Raw genomic sequence first — 7,030 nt, 5'->3', positions numbered from 1 at the left:
AGTTCAAGTCCTGGACCTGGCAGCTTGCTTTCTCATTTTCCCTCTCTCTCTGTCTGGTAGTGCATGTGCCCTATAACAAACTAAAACAGTAGTAATAATCATGATAAATAAAATTAAATAAATACTTCTTTTTTATAATTATTTATTTAATTTAATTTATTTATTCTTTTATTTTCATTTGACCAGGAGAGACAGAGAGAGAGAAAGCAAGCTGCCAGGTCTGGGACTCGAACTGTGGTCAGCCATGTGGGAGTGTCCAGCACCTTAACCATCATGTCACCTGCTGGCCCCATTAAATAAATACTTCTTAAAAAAAAATGGCCACAGTTTGCCTCACAGACGCTAATTATTTATATTCTTCCACATGCGAGTCATCCTCTCCCAAAGTCCTCTCAGGAAGGTGCTGGGCGTATAGTCAGGGCCCGGGATCTCATAATATAAATCAGGTCCAGGAGCAAATTAGGCCCCTTGAGCTGCAATCCTTGGCTATGGCTCCTCTTAATCTGAACATTTATGAAATGAAGAGACAAGTTTCCTGCCACATGTCCTCCAAAGACACCTGATATACAATGGCGCGTCTACAGGATAATTGCTACAGATATTCTTTTTTTTTTTTTTTTTTTTGGGGGAGTTTTTCCCTTTGGGCGGGGGTTTTTTGACAGAGAGAGACATAGAGACAGAAAGCGAGAAATCACCCCCCAGGGGGGATGGCCACACCGCAATCCCTTCTCCTCCATTCTCCTCTCAGGATCTTGGGCACGCACGCACACGCGCCCGGCATGAGTTTTAAGCCACCGGGTCCGGGACACGAACCGCGGTCGACTACGTGGGAGTCCAGCGACATAGCCATTACGCTAACTGCTGGTTCCCGCTACAGATATCCTTGTTCTACAGCGGGAAACATGGAAATACAGCAGTGGCCGGTTTGTATGAATTCTGGAGCCCGTCTGAGCACACATTTATTGACTAGGGCTCAGTCCTGCTCACGGAGTGACTGGAACTTTTCCCTCTATCTCGTAGGTCTTTGTTCCCATTCTCTGAGTCAGCCTTCATTTTCCATAAAAAGTAGATTATGTCTGTAGTTTTCTCAGCCTGCCTTCTGCCTGTTGAAGTTTGGGGAGCCTTATCTCATTTTATTTTGTCCTAGCTTTGTTCTTTGATGGTCTCTGGCTGGATGAGTTCCAGCAGAAGACTCTGACGGATGAGCTGACAGCCCTCTATATTTCTTCTTCGTTATTTAATTTAATTATTTTTTAGAGAGAGATTTTTTTTTTTAATAGGGCACCCTGTGCTTGCCACAAAGACTGAGAGGGGCAGAGAAACAGAAAGCAAGAAATCACCCCCTAAGGGGGTGGCCACACCACAATTCCTTCTCCTCCATTCTCCTCTGGGATCCTGGGCATGCATGCACACGTGTCCAGTGTGAGCTTCAAGCCTCTGGGTCTGAGACTCGAACTGCTGTCAGCCACGTGAAAGTCCAGTACCTTCACTGTTACACCACTTGCTGGCCCCTGTATTTCCCCTTCTTTTTTTTTGGAGAGGTTTTTGCTATAGGGCGCGTGCGCTCGCCAGACAGACAGAGACATAGAGACAGAAAGCGAGAAATCACCCCCTAGGGGGGATGGTTACGCCGCAATCCCTTCTCCTCCATTCTCCTCTCGGGATCTTGGGCATGCATACACAGGCGCCCGGCGCGAGTTTTAAGCCACCGGGTCCGGGATGCGAACCGCGGTCGACTACGTGGGAGTCCAGCGACATGGCCATTATGCTAACTGCAGGTTCCCATATTTCCTCTTCATTTTACTTTAAAACTGAGTAGTGTATACTTTAGTTCATCATTATCCTTTCACATTTTACAGAGGCAGTCAAAAGACACTAGTGGCACCTTGAATCCTCTGGCTGGGAATCTCTTTAGCTGGATTATCGAGTGTATTATGTACCTTTCCTGTTTCCTATGTTACCTCAGGTGACAGTGTGGTCAAAGTTTCTGCCCGTGCATACTAAATGTTTTCTTTCCTCCAGCTTCCACTAATACAGTTCTCACTTTATTCAAGTGCTCCCCTTCAGCTTTCCTAGTGCTCCCTGGCTTCTCCCAGCCACTCGGTTCCCGAAACAATTCCACTGTACTTACTCACATTTAGTCACTACGGCAGCACCCTGCTTCCAGGTCTAAATCTGTTCTGTTTATCTACTACTATGTAGCAAAGCAAACCACCTCAAACCCACAGTGATTTGAATATGTTCATAGTTTCAAATGATGCAAACGTATTTCCTTACAGTTCTGGAGGTCAGAAGCCTAAAATTAAGTTGTCAGCAGGGCTGCATACCTCCTGGAAGCTTCAGAGGAGAATTCTTTGTCTTGCCTTTCCAACTTAAAAAGGTGGCCTACATTCTTTGGCTTGTGGTCTCTTCCTCCCACCATGCACCTCTTGCTTCCATAATCTTTCTATAATCTTCCTCTGTGGTCAACTCTACCTGTGTCCTGTTATGCCACTAAGCGTGTGGTCTTTAGGCAGCAGCAAGAACCCAGTGCAGGAGCTCCGTGTAATCCTTCCTCTGTGCTCTCTCATCGCTAGGTCTTTGCCCCAGGTGCTCTCTGGGCGTGGGATTCCCTCTCTTTCAAGAGAAGCTCTGCTAAGAGTCATCTCACTGGCACAGCAGTAGGTAACACGCTGCTCAAGTGAGGCGGGGTCCGTCAGTGTTCTGGTGGACCTGTGCATGTCAGGTGCCCACGCACAAGTTGGCTGACTAGGAAGGCTGAGTGGGGGGAAAATCATGGTGTGAGACTCTGTTGAGGGTGCTTCTCTCGCTCTCTCTGTGAAGTTCTGTTAAGATTTCCCTGAATCCACTCTCTGGGCTCAGACCTAGTTGGCGATGATATGGCTAAATGCACCAAGAGGGTCGGCATCTGGAAGATGGTGAAGAAAATTGAAATCAGCTCACGTGCTGAGTACACTCGCTCCTTCTGTGGGACAACTAAGATGAAGAGACGGGCTGTGGGCATCTGGCACGGTGGTTCCTGTGTGAAATCGGTAGCCTGTGGTACAACATACCTTCGGCTGTCACAGAAAAGTCTGCCACCAAAACACTGAAAGACTAGGGCCCAGCAAGTGGCATGGTGGTTAAGAGCGCTGGACTCCCACATGGCCGACTGTGGTTCAAATCCCAGACCTGGCAGCTTGCTTGCTCACTTTCTCTCTCTGTCTTTCTCACTCTGTTCCTCTCTGGTCAAAATAAAATAAGTAAATAAATAAATAAATGTTAAATAAAATAATTCTTTTAAAAAAAAAAAGAATACTGAAAGACTGAAGGGATAGAAAGACCAGTAGAAGCGCCATAGACATTTGGAATATCACTAGCCTACAATAAATGGGTTAATTTATGTAAAAAATAAAATTTCCCTGACTCCTCCAGTCCTGATTTCTTTGTTCTTTGCATCCCTTGAGCACTTTGTATAAACCTGTGTGATATCACTTAGTCACTGTGCTACAATTGTTTTTCCTGTTTGAATATTTTTGTTTTAGAATTAATTAACTTTATTCATGAATATTATTTAATTAATTTATTTATTTTATTGAAGCTGACTAGAGCGAGACAGAGAGAGAGAGAGAGAAGAAAAGTGAGGAAGCAAGCCGCCAGGTACGTCTGGGACTCCAACCACAGTCAGCCATGTGGGAGTCCAGCTGCCTTAACCACCATGCCACCCACCAGCCCCCTGTTTTATTCTTTTATTTAATAATTAATTCCTTGGGACAGATAGGTGGCATGATGGTTAAGAGCGCTGGACTCCCACATGGCCGACTACGGATCTAGTCCCGGACCTGGTGGCTTTCTTTCACACTTTCTCTTTATCTCTCTCTCTCTCACTCTCACTCTGTTCCTCTCTGGTCAAATTAAAAATAAATAAACAAATAAGGTTAAATTAAAAAATAATTCTTTAAAGAAAATCATGGATTTCTTGAGGACAGGACTCCTATGTTTTGCCTTTTCTTCTCAGCAATTGGTATGATGCTGAGTAAATAGTAAGCAATTAATAAAAATGTATGGACTAAAAACAAACAGCAAAACACAATAAGGAAACACACCATACAAAAAAATCCCTTGGGACCAGCAGGTGGAGTGGTGGTTAAGGCGCTGGACACTCCCACATGGCCGACCACAGTTCGAGTCCCGGACTTGGTGGCTTCCTTTCTCACTTTCCCCCTCTCTCTTTCTCTGTGTCTCTCTCTGGCCAAACTAAAATAAATGAATAAATAAATCAAATTAAATAAATTATTCTTTAAAAAAAATCTCTTAACCAATGTGCTCGACATACCTGGTATTCTCTGGCCAGGTTCCAACAGCTAGAAAAGTAGGAATCAGTATCTCACCGACTTCACATATGACATACCAGGAGAGCTCCTAATCCCTGCCCAGTCTGACCTTGAACTGTGAGGTCTGAAGACACCCTGAGTCAGACAGCCTAACCTAGCGCTGTGCAGTTTGACCTTTGCCATCATTTCTGGTTGCCAAGTTCCTGCAGGCCAGCCAATGATTAATGAGGTGAAGAAGGGTTTACAGACTTCTAAGAGCAGGCCTCCTTGAAACTTGATATACTTGTTGCACCTTCTGTAGGAAAAGTGACAATTTAGTGAGTGTTCTCTTAAATAATGCCTACTTTCTCCACAGAGAGTAAGGTTCAAATGAGAAAAAAAATTAGACAATCTTCTGTAATCCCCTTACTCACAGTTAAGCACTGATAATGTTAAAAAGCTTGTTTTTAGCTTTAAAATTAGTATATTACATTACCAAAAATGTAAAAAAAAAAAAAAATAGAAGAACATAAAGTAAAATTAAAGAAATTCCCAGTTCACTTCTTAGAATTGACAATTATTAATATTTGGTTATAGTTTTGTCTAGTTGTTTTTTTTAAAACAACAAAGAGCTCTTTTCTTAATTAAAAAAATTTTAAGGCAAATTTTTATTTTTGAGAGGTAATTGCTATAGGGTATGTGCACTCGCCAGAGACAGTGAGAGACAGAGACCGAAAGCAAGAAATCACCCCCTAGGAGGGATGGCCACGCTGCAATTCCTTCTCCTCCATTCTCCTCTCGGGATCTTGGGCATGTACACACCCCCCCCTGGCATGAGTTTCAGCCACCGGATCCGGGACTTGAACTGTGGTCAACTACATGAGAGTCCAGCAACATAGTCATTACACCAACTGCTAGTCCCTAAAAGAAATTTTTGCTGTAGGGCACATGCGCTCGCTGGAGAGAAAGAGAGACAGAGAGATAGAAAGTGAGAAATCACCCTCTCAGGGGGTTACCATGCTGCAATCCCTTCTCCTCCACTCCTCTTGGGATTTTGGGCAGGCATACACACGCGCCTGGCATGAGGATTCAAAATGTGATCAACTACATGGGAGTCCAGTGATGTAACCATTATGCCATCTGCTGATCCCCTAATTAAAAAAATAAATAAATTAAGGTTTTTGCCATAGAGTGTGTGTGCTCACCCAGGAGAAATAGAGAGAGACACTGAGAGGGAAAAGTAAAAAATCATCCATCAGGGGAATGGCCACACAGCAATCCCTTCTCCATTCTCCTCTCAGGATTTTGGGCTCAGCATGATTTTCAAGACTCCAGGTTCAGGATTCCATATGGGAAACTAGTACCTTAACCACCATGCCACCTACCAGCCCCAATAAAGCAACTCTTACAGAAAACACAGTATTTCAGTAATAATGGAAAGAAAAGATATGTAAAATTCTATAAAATCTACTAAGGTCAATTTAAAAAATCTTTTGCTATAGGGTGCATGTGCTTGCTGGAAAGCATGAGAAAGAGAGGGAGAGAGGGAGAGAGGGAGAGAGAGAGAGAGAGAGAGAGAAGGAAAGTGAGAACTCATCTTCCAGGATGGATAGCCATGTCACAATCCCTTCTCCTCCATTTTCCTCTTGGGATTCTGGGCGTGCATGCATGCTCATGTTTCCAGTGTGATTTTCAAGCTGCTGGGGCCGGGACTGGAACCGCACATTCAGCCAGCAGGTAGTGTGGTGGTTGAAGCACTGGACTTCCACATGGCTGACTGTGGTTGAGTTCTGGACCCAGCAACTTGAAAACGACGTTGGGTACACGTGCGTGCGTGCCCAAAATCCCAGGAGGAGAATGGAGGAGAAGGGATTGAAGGCATGGCCATCCCCCTGGGAGGTGATTTCTCACTTCCCCACTCTCTGTCTCTCTTTCTTTCCAGCCAGGGCACATGCCCTAGGGTGAAAACAACAACAATTAACAACTTATGTAATAATGTTTTCAATTAATGTACAACCTCCCCCCATCATTCCCTAGTGATGTGTCTGGGTGGGAGGGAGATTCCCCATCTTTATAGAGACCCTATTTCCCCAAAGCAATTTAAAAACACATTTTCAAGGGATCTTTAAAAATTTCATTAAAAACGTATATTCTAAAAAATCTATGGGTGGATTTCAATTTTCTTGCACTAGCATAAACTTGTACTTTAGTTTCATTTTTTGGAAACTTTTTGAAGTCTCCTTATAATAACAATTCAATTTAAGGTCCAGTCTTTAAGTGGATAAGCTGAGCTATCGGGCGTTTTCGCACATAGACTGAGTATCTTATCTAGGTTGGTCACTGACAGTCTATGTGAATTCCTCAAGGAACCAAGAAAGGAGGCTGAAAAAAAAAAAAAAGAAATCCTGATATTTCCCCCTCAACGACCCATACTTATCCTCAAAGCATATTATGTTATCTGCGTGGCACAAGGTCTAGTTAAGAGACAGAAACCAAACCAGGTAACTCTAGGGAGGGAAGAATCAGGTATTAAAACACTAAACAAGTGGGGCTGGCAGGTGATGTGGCGAAGATGCTAGACTCCCACTGGACCGACCATGCTCTGAGTCCCAGACCTAGAGGCTTGCTTTCTCACTTTTTCTCTCTCTGGTCAAATTAAAGTAATAATAATAATAAATAAAAATAAATAATCCTAAAAATAAAAACTAAAGAGGGAGCACTAAAGTATCATGGAGATA

The sequence above is a fragment of the Tupaia chinensis genome, unplaced genomic scaffold (assembly GCF_000334495.1).
Source record: "Tupaia chinensis unplaced genomic scaffold, TupChi_1.0 Scaffold144045_1, whole genome shotgun sequence".
NCBI classification, from domain to species: domain Eukaryota; kingdom Metazoa; phylum Chordata; class Mammalia; order Scandentia; family Tupaiidae; genus Tupaia; species Tupaia belangeri.
This window is presented reverse-complemented; position numbering follows the sequence as displayed.